Consider the following 12397-nt stretch of genomic DNA (forward strand, 5'->3'; position numbering starts at 1 on the left):
TGCGGTGGGTTCGCAGCCGCCGGGCAGAGGAGCCGGAACCTCGGGGTCACCAGGTGCGCCGGTTCCCCCTCCTCCCCCTCACTGAGGGGACTTCTGCTCTTCAGACCCCAGGCTGGGGGTGACAGCGACCCGCAGCCGCTCGGACGCCCAAAGTTGCATCCCACCCGGCAGCCTCTCGCGACACCCAACAGCGCCGTCGCCAGCAGCCCGGTCGCTCCGGCGAGGCGCCTCAGCCTAGCGGGCCCCGGCAGCCTTCGCCATGGCGGGGCCCAGTCCAGAGAAGGGCAGCGGCGGGAAGAGGGAGCGCAGCAGGGTGGAGACTCCCTCGGGGCAGCCAGGGAGGGCGAAGAGGAAAGGCGAAAGCGAAGGGCGGGTGAGGAGCTGCGCCAGCTGCAGCCGCCGCCGCCGCCGCCGCCGCCTGGGCCCCGGGCCGGCACCGCTCCGCTCTGAGGCGCTGTGGGGGCGGTCTAACCCCGCATCCCTGGTTCCTCTCGGCCCGGCCCGACCACTGATCAGCCCCCGGCCAAGAACCGGTCCCCACAGAACAGGCTCACTCTCCCATTTTATCCGATCGCTGCTGGGGTTGCTACCGCGGTGTCCGGCGGGGCAGGGCGAGGCCGGTGGCCCGCAGACGGCTCGGGGGAAGACGGGCCGGTGAGGAAGACGACCGAGGGGTCCGGACGGCTGCAGATGAGGGAGCTTCTGGGAGGGGCTGCGGTCGGGCTGGGAAAAGGGCGAGTCGCGGAGGCGAATGCCTGGGGGGTGGGGCGAGGAGGGCTGAGAGGGACTAATATGTCCGCCTTCCTGTTCAAACAAACGGAGACCGCCGGTGCGCAGTGCGCAGGCGCGGCGCGGGCGTTCGGAAGGGGAACAGTCCGGGACTCGCGCGCGCGCACGCTGGCGCCTGTCAGGGCGGGTCTGGCCGGGTCGCGACGGTCGGGGTAGGGCGGGGCAGGCCGGGCGGGGGCGGGGCCGCCGTGGAGGTCCGGGCGGAGGTGGACCTTTTCCTGCTTCTGGTCTCGGTACTGGCTGGTGCCCAGCTTAGCTTCCTCTGGGAGTTACTTAGCCTCTGGTCGGGAGAATTCTGACAAGGAAAAACGGCGCTTGTTATCACTGAGATAGATACTTTTGGCTGGGCCAGGAGGATGCTTTTCGTCCGGAGGTACCAGAGAGTTATTTCATCACCAGTGGAATTTGGATTTTTCCAGACCACTGTGGTCAGCTGTCCTTGAGCCCCACCACGCTGAATCTGTTTAACGATGCAATGGGAAAAATCACCACGCACTCAGCGTTCCCAAGCCGTGTGTGTCAAGGGAGTCTTAAAATATTGACTCTGGAAGATAGAATCGATAAAAGTTAAACGCAGTTTAATTAAAGAGGAAAATTCATAGAAAAATCAATGTTTTTAAGCTATTCCTATTGTCTTTCTCACATCAACTTTTAGTTCTGTCTTGCTTGCGTGATGCTACTGTTTCAATGTCAGGACACTCAGTAAAACTTAGAACTGTGGTTTTATCCCAACTAATGTGGAATATGAAAATAATGAGCATTTCCTCCTAGCTCAGTTTCTTCATTGACTGTGGGGTGACAGGCTGAAAGGTTTCTGATTGTTTTTCACTGCCTTCAGCAGAAGGCCAACCTGTATTTGTTCCTAATCAATCCTTGAGTTTGATCATAGTTAAATGAAAGATTGCTGGAGGTTGAACATGTGGGTGTGTTTTACCCCACACTGGGAAATGCTACAGATGAACCAAATGTCCCTGTATAAAAAGCAATGCGTAGCGTCTGAACAATTCATCTGCATGGGAGCCAGAGGTTAGGAAAACACTACATTGTTTGGATGTTTATTTCTTTTCTTTTTTTTTCATTTTATTAGGTACAAGAAATGTTTCGATATAAAGTCCACTGTGTAAATCAAGATAGGAAGTAAGCCTTCACGGAAAATCATAACCAAAATGAAAACTAGGTACAAACTTTAAAAGATTCGTTTATGTATTTACAATATTCTGTCTGCATGTATGCCTGCAGGCCAGAAGTGGGAGCCGGATCTCATTACAGATGGTTTTGAGCCACCATATGGTTGCTGAGGATTGAACTCAGGTCCTCTGGAAGAGCAGCCAGTGCTCTTAACCCCTGGGCCATCCCTCCAACCCCCCTCAGGTATTTTATGAAATGCTTTTGCAGTGACTTTTCTTGGCCCTAGTATTTTAAGTCAGTCATGTGAATTATATTTATTTTTAAGCATAGGGCTTAAAATAATCTGGCAGTTTCCCTGAAATAAATTTCCTAAACCCTGCTTGTCCTTTATTACCATTTTTAGGTATTTGTAGAGTTTTTTTTTTCCTCAGAGAACTGAAAATTGTTGCTTTCCATTTGGAAACACATGAAAAAGTACAGGTAGCTAAGACAATAAGACACCAATAAAGTTATTGACAATGCCCCTACTGGAAGTATATGTGAAGCATATGTGTATTTACCTATAAGGCTATCTTGATGATTGTTGTAAGCATTGTGGCTCAGATGGAAAGGGATCCTGGCAGTCAGGAGCTAAGGAATATTAAATGTTACAGCTCAGAAGGAAAAGTATTCTGGCAATCAGGAGTTGAGGAGTAACACAGGTGACAGGAAGTATAGTGACTTACTGCTCTGCTCCAGGGAAAGGCTTCCCAGTGTAACAGCTCTGCTTTGGCAGGGTCGGCCTTCCCCAGTGAAGCTGTTAGAGTTTGGCTCCAGTTCCCTGGAGTGTAACAACTCTGCCCCTGCTCTGCTAGGGGAAGGTTTACCTAGCAAAAGTGTAACAGCCTTGCTCTGCTCTGCTCCAGGATCCATCTCTGCTCCAGTGAAAGAATGTCTCACCCAAACCTATTCAAGTGATTTACTGGGAGGGAAGAATCCAGGAGCGTGGCTACCTCTGCCTTCGTGAAGAAGACAGCAGCAAATGGAAGAGGCACAGGGTTTATATAGGGCTTCTTAGGGGCAGGGTTTTTCCAGAGAGAAGATTTCCAGGGTGGGAATTGGTCATATTTCAATCCCTTGAACTCAGATTGGCTAGATCTTCTTAGGGATTGGTTGGTTTTCTGCTCAGGGATTCGTTGGTTTTCTATTTAGTTGGTTTGGTCAGATTTGGCTCTGGTTTCAGGGCCCAGGTTTGTTTCTTTCACTGACCTTTTTAGCCTTTTGTGTCTAATTTCAGGGCCAGGGCATATTACTTTGACTGGCTCTGAATCTGGGACCAAAGTGTTTCTTTGGTTCTAGTTTCAGGGTCAGGGTGTATTTCTTTGGCCGTGGTTGCAGGGCCAAAGTATGTTTCTTTGGATGGCCCGTCCCCCATACAGTTATGGAATATAATAACTTTTCTTTAAGAAGCAAAAGTAATAGCAGATGATGTTCTATTATTGAATTTTAAGAATATATAGCCGGGTGGTGGTGGCGCACACCTTTAATCCCAGCACTCGGGAGGCAGAGGCAGGCGGATGTCTGTGAGTTCCAGGCCAGGCTGGACCGACAGCCTCCAAAACAATACAGAGAAACCCTGTCTCGTAAAGAATATATTAAGGCACTGAAGGGTGGGTAGTGGAGCACGCCATTAATCCCAGTACCCATTCTAGGCAGAGGCAGCCTGATCTCTGTGAGTTAGAGGTCACCCTGGTCTACAGACTGAGCTCCAGGACAACCAAGGCTGTTATAGAGAGAAAGCCTGTCTTGAAAACCAAAAACAAAACAAAAAAGGGATACATTAAGATGTATACAAATAGCTTACCAAGAGCTAGGCACTACTCTACAAACAATGTGCTGAAGTTAAAAGCAGTTGCTGCTCTTCTAGAAGTTATGAGTTTTGTTCCTAGAACCCATTTCAAGCAGCTCACAACCATCTGTAACTCCAGGTCCAAAAGAGTTGACATTTTTGGCTTCTGAAGATACCCCCACATACATGGCATATGGACATGGACACACACACACACACACACACAGAGAGAGAGAGAGAGAGAGAGAGAGAGAGGTATATTATAATTTCAAACAAACTGTTATGAATATACCTGTACCAAAGATGGGGAAACAGTTGCTCAAGATCATAACAGCTTATTTGATCATTGGTCATAAAGAAACCAAAATGGGACAGAGACAATTTCCCAACAATAGTAATACTTGGAAGACTTGCAACTACTGTTCAATCCGAATGGAGAACCAACAATGCATTGTATTGTTTGAATCAGCAACAATTTAAATGATTCCTTGTAAGAAAAGGAGTGATATGATTATGGTCCATAGGGAAAGATGTAAAATGGTTTTGTAGGTTCAGAGTAAAGAAGGTCTTGACAGTGTTTAATGACATTGGATTGGCTAGCCATTCCTAAACACTGGACCCAAGAGCCAATGGCATCCCTTGGAGTTTCCATGATTTGTAGCAAAGTGAGAAAAAAATAAAGATGTAATGATCACATTTGCAGTGCACATACAACTAAAACTGAAGTGATAAAAGGCTAACATGACCTGGGTGCAAGGAGAAGGGGCAAATCCATGAGGCATTATATACTTTGTAAGTTCATAAATGTTGTCAAACAAAGAAAAATCTTTTAAAAGATGTAATAAGTTTTTGTAAACAAAATAGAACTAGTTTAAAAAAGAGTATCTTTTAATCTTTATGTGCTTTAAAAAATTAAACATAGCTTTTCTTTAAGGATGAAGAATAATAATAGATGGTCTATGGGTTTGCTTGTTTGTTTGAATTTGGTTTGTATTTGTTTGTTGTTATTGCTGTAACTCAGTACTAAGGCTGAGGCCTCATATATGCTAAGTATGTGTCTTGCCACTAAGCTATAACTCCAGCTCCTGGAATCTTTTTTTTTAATTTTCTTAGTCAGCAATTAAAGACTACAGAGTTGGTAACTCTATAAAAACATATAGACTAAGTTGGCCATTCTTTTTAACTTTTCTGGACTTAGGGATTCAGTCAACTGAAAACATTTCATTGAGATGAGACTCAACCTACAGTGAAGAAATTATAGTGCTAGAAGAATTAGAATGAGGCATTGTTGGGAGTGATCATGGGGAAACTAGATTGGAGTATAGACTTCAATATAGTGAAGCAAATAGAACATTTCTCTTATTTGGTTATTTGGTGGAAAATACGCTTGGTTGCATGTTTATGCAATTTCTTTCATAAACATGGAGGGGGGCACAGTGTTTTGAGAGGTAGCCTCCAAAGATGGCTTCCAGTGAACTATGTCTCCTGATCCACTCTGGAGTTCCCACCTACACTAAAGCTAGGCAGAGACTTTTACCAGTAGGATGTAACACAGGCACTATGCCAGATGTGAAATTCCCAAGTAATCAATAAAGAATTGTGAGGTAGGTTGTGTGTGTGTGTGTGTGTGTGTGTGTGTGTGTTATAGCTATGTTCCTATTGACACCTTAGACAGTATTTCCAAGAAAGTATGATATTTATTGTGGCTAATGTAGCTTTCCAGAGGGCATCATATTTCTAAAAATGTACAACAACTTCATCAGATTCTGAACATTAGTAAACAGAAAGTTATGAGAATTTAGATTCCATTCTGTTTCAAGAGGTTGGTTTCTATATAGTTAGTATTTTCCCCAAAGTAGTTTATTTTTGCATGTTTTTCTAGGTCTAAGAAGTAAATCAGGAAGAGTATGTTCTTTTTCTTAAGAGTATTTCTTTTGAGATCAGCCAAGAGGGTTTTTTGGGGGGGTTCTTTATTTATTTTGTTTTTATTTTTGTTTTTTTTTTCTTTCCACAGAACATTTTAGATCTACTGCAGCCTTGCTTCTGCAGGGGCAGAGTTTGGGATGCGGGAATCTGTCAGGATTATAGCAAGAAAAGTGTATGGTAAGCTGTGAGCACACAGTGCACTCATGCTTCCCCTGACTCACCCTGGAATGTTTTCCTCTAACATCTGTTTTGTATTTCTTAGAAACTGCTATTCCATTCAACTGCAAACATACTTGCATTGACCCTAGAAATAGAAGGAGAAATAGAAGGAAAGGGATTCCTGTAAACTAGTTACTCCTCTGCTTTATGTCAATGCTGTCTTAGAGACCTCACTGTGATCACACCCCCAAACCCAAGCATGCAAATGGCTAATATTCCCTTGTATATCAAGAATAAGGAAATTTTATATTCGTGAACCTTCTGAGATGGTCTATTTGTGACCACAGTAAGAGCAGGAAACTCAGTTCAGGGAAGTGATAGTCACTCGCATAGTTGGTTACATGACCTCTTATTTTTTCCAAGTCTCCAATCTAGATTTCTTCCTCCTGCTTAAAAACATCACTCCACTGAATTCCAAGGCTTTCCTTTCTCACCCCTTACTTTTCAGGTTTTTACATCTTTCTCTGTAGTGATATATTATTTATGATTTAATAAAGATTGCCTGAAGTATCAGAAAGCAAAGCCAGCCATACTAGTTAGCTGTAGAAACTAGGCAGTGATAGCACACACCTTTAATCCCAGGACTCAGGGAACAGGTGGATGGCTCTGAGTTCAAGGCCACCCTGGCCTATACAATAGTGAATCAGTCTAACAGAGAATTAGAGCTCATACCTTTAATTCCAGCCCTAGAGATATATATAATAGATAGGAGCCCAGTGTCTCAGGCTGCATTCTGAGAGTTGGTTTCTAGCCACGCTGATGAGAGCATTGCAGTCTGAGTGAATCTGAGGAGCAGTGAAGTTGGGAGTAGTCTGAAGTAGAGGAAAAAGCAAGTGGCCGGCTGCTTTGCTTTTCTGATCTTCAGCTTGAAGCTTGAACCCCAATATCAGCCTCTGGGTTTTATTTTTCGTGTTCTATTTCTCTTTAAGGCCCTTCATTTAGTGAGTTGTCTTTTTTGGCAATGACCAGTTCTCATTCAGTATTCACTTTGCTTTCTTTCATCATTTCTTTTATCATCATCAGGCCCAACTTTAAGCCCTGCTTCTAAGTACCTAGTAGCAGAAAAATGTTTTTGACATTTCACTCTCATCATTCAATTACCTCCTGAAAAATCTCTGTAACTAGAAGAGAGCCATTGATACCTGCACCTATCTATTTTTTTTAAACAGGTCTAATGTAGCTCAGGCTGGACTCAAAGTCTTTATGTAGCTAAAAATATCTTGAATTCTTGATCCTCCTAACTCCATTAATTCTACCATGCCCATTTTTTACTTTATGTACACTTTATTAATAACAATAATTTTTGTACTGTATCTTGTTTTATTAGCATATAGTTAGTATAAATACTGTATTTGTTGTTTTTATACATTTGATCTATGTGACCTTGTCTTTGTTGCTTCATACATTCCTTAGAGCATAAGCTAAAATTTTAGGTTTTTAAAAAATTGTTTTTCAAGACAGGGTTTCTCTGTGTTACAGCCCTAGCTCTCCTGGAACTCACTCTGTAGACCAGCTGGCTTTGAATTCACATAGATCCACCTGCCTCTGCCTACTCAGTGCTAGGACTAAAGGTGTATGCCACCACACCCAATAAACTAGAATGTTTGAAAAGAAAAATCAATAATCATGTTTTTCCTTTCATCATAAAAATAGTACATGGAAGATATAAAAAGTAAGCAGAGAGCAAAAATCACCCATATTCCGGCCACCCAGTTACAATCACCACGATGTGCTTAGGGTATCTCTTTTGATATTTTTCCCTCTGCAGACATTTATGTGTCTTATACGTTGTATATATAATTTTGTATACTCTTTTTATTCAGCTTATATAATCTTGCTAGCCTACTTACCCAGCTTTTAATACTTGCATAATATCACTTTAAAGATAATTATGATCATTTATTTAACCATAATTCTATTGGCCTATAAATAGTGTTGTTGTGTACTTCTCTCTCTATGAAGGATTTGGGGGTTTTTTTTGCCTTTTTACTTTTTTTCAAAGATTTATTTATAGCCGGACAGTGGTGGCACATGCCTTTAATCCCAGCACTTGAGAGGCAGAGACAGGTAGATCTCTGTGAATTTGAGACCAGTCTGGTCTACAGAGGGAGTTCCAGGATAGGCTTCAAAAAAGCTACACAGAGAAACCCTGTCTCAAAAAAAAGATTTATTAAATATATATATATATATATATATATATATATATATATATATATACAGTGTTTTGTCTGCATGTATGCCTGCACATCAGAAGAGGGAACCAGATCTCATTATAGATGGCTGTGAGTCACCATGTGATTCCAAGACCCCTGGAAGAACAGTCAGTGCTCTTAACTTCTGGGCCATCTCTCCACCCCCATCTCCATAGGAATTTGTAATTCCTATGAAAGCTTTATTATCAATCTACCATGGATAGTTATGAAAATTCAATAGCTCCCTCCTCCAAATAGGAAGTTGAATAACATTTAATAAAAATAGCCAATGCTAAGATACAGTGGTGCCTCAAAAGGGTAAAAACAAGAAAATAAAAATCAATGTTAAATGAAAAAAATCCCATGGGGGGGAAAAACCCAAAACAATCAAATCACAACACAGGTTGGGCAGCCTAGAGCCGGGGAGGTGAAAGCTACAAGTCCCAGGCCAGAAACAAAACATCCACAAAATAAAACAATCAGAAAATGGGCATAGATAGGCAGAGGGATTGATTAAGCTGCCATCCCCAGACACCAGAGTGAGCTGAAAGTCAACCATGAGCCCCCCAAACATGCTGAGAAAAGTAAACACTGCAGATTAGGGAGTCAGATTCCCTGCAAGGGTCAGAGATCTGTGGCATGCCTTCTCTGCTTTGGTACCTACAAGAGAGTATGAGCCTCCTCGAGGCTTCTAAATTTTCGGGCAGCTTGGGGTTGGTGTTCTGGGAGAATTCCTCGGGGTTCTGCCTAGTTGTCCATCATGATGGTGGTTGTACAATATTTTGTGCTGACTGAACACGAGGTAGGGACAAACAGGCCAGAGAGACTGTGGGTACAAGACTCTCACATGACTTGTACAATCTGTACCTCAGCTGCATTTTGTAGGCCTTGGACAACTACTTGAGTTTTATCTTGTTCCTTCAAAAGAGGAACCAAGTCTTCATGCCTCTCATGGTTAGTTTGAATCAGTCAGTTGGGACCTTGTGAGTGTTCTTGCTTGGGTCGGGATCCATCTCGAGGTTTTTAGTGCCTGATGCTATTCACAGGTAAACCCAGGGTGTTGATTCCAGCAAGACAAATTCTCGAAATTTCCTCCATTGGAGTTACTTCCATCTTGGCTGCAGCTCATTTGAATTCAGTTCATCAACTTCCTGTTTTTTCCTTAGCAGTGGTTCTCAGAACCAGGTAAGAATAGTTTAACACTTTCCAGGAACACTGTTTTGCCAAGTTGTGCCCTTTTATTCTCTCTCCAGCACTGGGTTTGTCATTATACTTGGGTTCATTTGTATTAACTTGGTATCTTTGATTGTGGTTGTTCAATTTTCTATATTTATTGATTTTGTTAAAATTTTTTTGATTTATCTTACATGTATTAGTATTTTACCTGCATGTGTGCCTAGTGTCCAGGGAAGTCAGAGAGCGCAATGAATCCATTAGGACTGGAGTTATAGATGACTGTGAGCCACCATGTTGGTGCTGAGAATTGAATCCAGGTCCTTTGCAAGAGGAACTAGTGCTCTCAGCCATAGAGCCATCTCTCCAGCCCATGATTTTTATGTTTCTATGAATTCATTTATGTTTCACACTTATTCACCTATTGGTTTTACATTTTTCCAGCCCCCTGCTTTAGCAGCCATCACAGGCTAACATGTGCTTGCCTGACCTTGCCCCTCCTGTTCTACTCGACAGGAGGTCAGATAACCTCCTCTGGCAAGGAACCAATCAGAAGTTAGCTGGCGGGGCTGTGTTTTATGGCTCTGGGTGTGCTTTATGTATACATGTACAACAGTGATGTGCAGAACATAACAACTGACGTGGGAAGGCCTATAGGCCATAACAACCAGTTGACCAATCAATACAGAACAGGTGGTCCAAGCCCTGAAGCACACCAATCCTGAGACTGTTGTGTACCCCTAGACACTCTGCTTATGCTACCCAATATATTCCCTGCCTTGTGTTTCCCCTGGTCCTTCTCCAGCATCTGCTGCGGTGAATGGAGTTAATGGGGTTAGCTCATTAAACAACACCAAAGGACTGTTTGCTTTTGTATCGAAATGGGTCTCTTGGTGATTTTGAGGTTTCAGAATTTGGGCACAACACATATATCATCATAATCTTTCTTTTACTAATTATAGATTTTTACCAATTTTAAAAAAAATTTTGAGTGTTTTTCTTGTTTTTTGTTAGTTTTGGGTTTTGTTTTGTTTTGTTTGGGACAGAGTTTTTCTGTATAGCTCTGGCTGTCCTGGAATGTACTCTGTAGACCAGGATCCAACTGCCTCTGCCTCCGAGTGCTGGGGTTAAAGGTATGTACCACTACTAACTGCATTTATTTTCATTTTTTTAAAAAAAATAATTTTCGGTGGCTGGAGAGATGTCTCAGTGGTTAATTCCCAATTCCTACATGGTGGCTCCCAACTATTAATAGTGAGATCTGATACCCTCTTCTGCAGATAGAACACTCATATACATAAAATACATAAATAAGAATGAGAATAATTTTTATGTGTGTGGGTGTTTTCCGGCATGTACTTATGTATACCACATGCATGAAAGCCAGAGGAGTACATTGGATTCCCTAGGACTGAGGTTACAGAGGGTTGTTGAGACACTCTGTGGGTACTGGGAATTGATTCTAGGTCATCTGGAAGAGCAGCCAGTACTCTTAACCACTGAGCTACCTCTCCAACCTCAAGTTCTTTTCTTTTGTCCCCCTGCTATTCTGCCATGTCTTTCATTTTAAGTCTAATTGGAATATATCTTGATATAAAGGTAAAAATTATATGTTCTCAAGGCAAGGTTTGGTGGCGAATGCCTTTGGTCCCAGCGCTTGGGGGGCAGAACCAGGCAGATCTCTCTGAGTTCAAGGCCAGCCTGGTCTACAGAGTCAGTTCCAGGACAGTCTCCAAAGCTACACAAAGAAACCCTGTATCAACCCCCCCCATTGTATGTTTTCAAATTACTAAAGAATTTTAAAATATTCATTCAATTATATGTGTGGGAGTGGGGTGTGGAGTATATGTGTGTGGGTATACTGTACCACAGCATGTGTGTGGTAGTCAGAGGGCAGCTGTGAGAGTTGGTTCTCTCCTCCTAGATTCTGAGTTCTGAGGATTCAACTCATGTAGCAAACACCTTTACCCACTGAACCATCTCTTCAGCCCTTGAAATTGGTAAACAATTCTGTTAACAGCATCAAACAATTATTTTCTTCCTTCCTTCCTTCCTTCCTTCTTTCTTTTGTTTTTCTTTTTTCTTTTCTGAGACAGGATTTCACTGTGTAGCCCTGGCTGTCCTGGAGCTTGCTCTGTAGACCAGGCTGGCCTCTGCTTCCCAAAGTGCTGGAATTAAAGGTGTGTGTCACCACCACTCTGCTAACAATATTTTTCTTAATGATTATGACACCATTATCATCATACATGAGCATGAATTGTTCCACATAATTGTATATAATATTGAACTATTCCATATGTTATTGAAGTACTAGATATATATTGTACATCTCTTAAGAACAGAAAATGGGTTCAGTAAGATGACTAAGAAGGTAAAAGTGCCTGACACAAAAATCTGATGACCTAAGCATGCACACGCACACACATACACACACACAAGAAACAGGAGTATGTTCTGAGAAATGTGTCCTTAAGCAACTGTTATGTGAACATTAGATTCTTATCAGCTTGACCATGCATATTTCTTACTGTAGTTATTTCTTGCTAGTCTAAGAATTTTGCTGCTACCCTAACTGGAAGCTTCGTTTTGACTGTCTCATGATTATATGAAAGTGTAGTGTTGAATATGATATGCCATTCTGCTGATCTATTATGTATCCATAAGCTCTTAATTATTTTGAAATTATTAATAAATTTTAGTAACCACTAATTTATCATAAATATGACAGGATCAATTATATGATATGTACTTATTTTATATAATACTTCTTTTAAAATTAATTTATTTTGTGTGCATGTGTGTGGGTGAGTGTGTGTCACTGTGTATGAGTGGAGGTCAGAGGACAACTTTGTGGGAGTCAGTTCTCATTTCCACCATGTGGATTCTGGCTCTCAGGCAGTCAGACTTGGCAGCCAGTCCTTTAACTCTGAGCTATCTCAACAGATGCCCTTTGATACTTCTCTAATGCTTGCTAATGTTTTGTTTTGTTTCTCAAAAGAGTTGGCATTAGACTTCAAATATTAAACAAGCAACAGTAACAGAATTTTATTTTATTTATTTTACACATTTTTACTTTTTTATTTTAATGCATTGGTGTTTTGCCTGCATGTGTGTCTTTGTGAAGGTGCTGGATTCACTGGAA

At 42.2% G+C, this 12397-nt stretch overlaps 1 long non-coding RNA gene across 2 annotated transcripts; it reads left to right on the forward strand.

Annotated features, from left to right (window-relative positions):
- Positions 1–1013: 1013 nt before the first annotated feature.
- On the forward strand, positions 1014–10187 carry LOC121132878. Of its 2 annotated transcripts, none has more exons than XR_005869584.1 (3): positions 1014–1966; positions 5760–5848; positions 9129–10187. It is a non-coding gene; the product is annotated as an uncharacterized LOC121132878 (long non-coding RNA). The 2 variants fall into 2 exon arrangements; XR_005869585.1 differs by lacking the exon at positions 1014–1966 and adding an exon at positions 2126–2160 and having other exon boundaries at positions 2823–5848.
- The last annotated feature ends 2210 nt before the right edge of the window (positions 10188–12397 follow it).

This window comes from Mesocricetus auratus, unplaced genomic scaffold, assembly GCF_017639785.1.
Source record: "Mesocricetus auratus isolate SY011 unplaced genomic scaffold, BCM_Maur_2.0 Super-Scaffold_100018, whole genome shotgun sequence".
NCBI lineage: Eukaryota > Metazoa > Chordata > Mammalia > Rodentia > Cricetidae > Mesocricetus > Mesocricetus auratus.